The following is a 1,888-nucleotide window of genomic DNA, read 5'->3' as shown; positions in this document are numbered from 1 at the left end:
CCCTGCAGGCCTCGGTGGGAAGAGAACAAAGACGGTGAGGTAGATGTCTATGGATGTTCTCAGTCATTCAGGTCACGGTTGTCCTAAAGGTGCTTTTTTTCCAGGAGGCAACTAGACTTTCTGGTTTTTCTTTGAAGACATTTCGCTTCTCATCCAAGAAGCTTCTTCAGCTCTTGTGATTGTGTTAGTTGTGCCTTCTTTATAAATTCTGTGACCTGTTCCAATACTTCAGTTGGTACAAGTGATTTCAGCTCTTGAGAGTTTGTGTTCCACTCTCTTTTTCAAAACCTCAATTGTAAAATCAGCCTGTCTTATTCTTTCATTGAGAAGTTGGATCTGTGTTTTCTTCCCTGTGTCCCTTCACTGTTGAACACAGGCTGCATCTCAAACTGAAGTGCAAATGGTTCCTCTAGTCTGCAATTTTTCTGGAAATTAGTTCACGCTCCCGCACCATTCGAAAGTTGTTCATTGCAAAGTGCATCGCTAAATATCTGTGGAGATTCTCAGTCATCCAGGTCATGGTTGTCCCAAAGTTGCTTTTTTTCAACAGGCAACTGGACTTTCTGGTTTTTCTATGAAGACGCTTCTTGGATGAGAAGAGAAACATCTTCAAAGAAAAATCAGAAAGTCCAGTTGCCTCTTGAAAAAAAATCATCTTTGGGACAGGTGAGGAGGTAGTATTCCAGATGTAAACCTGGATTTTATTATCTGAAAATCATATGGCGATAAATGTGGCGACCCGGTTAATGTATTGGTAATCCTCAACTTACAAACACAATTGGGATTGGAACTTCTGTTTCTAAGTAAGATGGTTGTTAAATGAGTCATTCCCAATTTTAGAACCTTTTTTGCCACAATCGTTTAGCAAATTCAGCTTTCCCCAGACTTTTCTCATAAGAAGCCCTCTGGGAAGATTGCAAATTGTGACTACATTATCCTGTGGCATTGTAAATATAAAAATATACTGGTGGCCACACACCAAATTTTGATCATAGGGAATATGATACTTTACTGTAATACTTATGAATATCAGTCATGTTTTTTCCAGTGCTGTCACAATCCTGATCACTAAACAGTCAAGGATTATAACTTAACCACTCCTATTATTCTTGTTACTGTTTCTAGTATTCTTTAAGTTAGTATTATTTCAACCATTGATTTCACTCTGACACTACCTTCCATCCAACTCCCCTCCTCACATATTATGAGTTGAATGGAAGTAGAATTGAGAAAGTTTTAGTCATACTCCACTTTTATGAAATTAGGGGAATGGAGGGCAGAGGGCACTGTTGCTCAGCTGCTGCTGCTTTGGGTTTGTGGAGGACCCGCTCCTTAAAATTAAGACTTGCTCTATCTCAGTAGCTTCAGGAAGACAGAACATTTTAGAGCATTCCAAGATTTTTTTTTTAGCAAATTTAGATACTCATTGATCATTGATTTGTTTTACCTAAAGCTATGTCTAGTGATATATTTCTTGGTACTTTCAGTTTATCCTAGCATTGCTAGAATTTTGATCAATTACTAGTAATTGCTTTATATTAACACACATAACTTTTTAAATCCATGATAAACTTCTGTGAAACTGTAGTGACTTGGAAACATACAAATTAAATAAAGTCTGGATTGGCTGTGCTTTCCTTTTGATAACCAGTGATTGCTTCAATCTTGGCAAGAATTTCGCATTAATGTACATTCATCTTTTGTATTCATGCAATGTTTGTCAAAATTGTAAATCTTTCAGCTTGAGTTTGATCATGACTTCATGAATGTATTCATGTATTTTTTTTGCAACAACATGGAAATGATTTGCTACGGCTACCTTCCCAGATTGTTTTGACTTTCCAATTTCTGACATAGCCTTGGCCTACTTAGACAAGCCAAGATCTAC

Source organism: Notechis scutatus, chromosome 5, assembly GCF_049901735.1.
Source record: "Notechis scutatus isolate UNSWTSFEM ecotype Mainland chromosome 5, rNotScu1.2, whole genome shotgun sequence".
NCBI lineage: Eukaryota > Metazoa > Chordata > Lepidosauria > Squamata > Elapidae > Notechis > Notechis scutatus.
Note: the sequence above shows the minus strand (reverse complement) of the source record.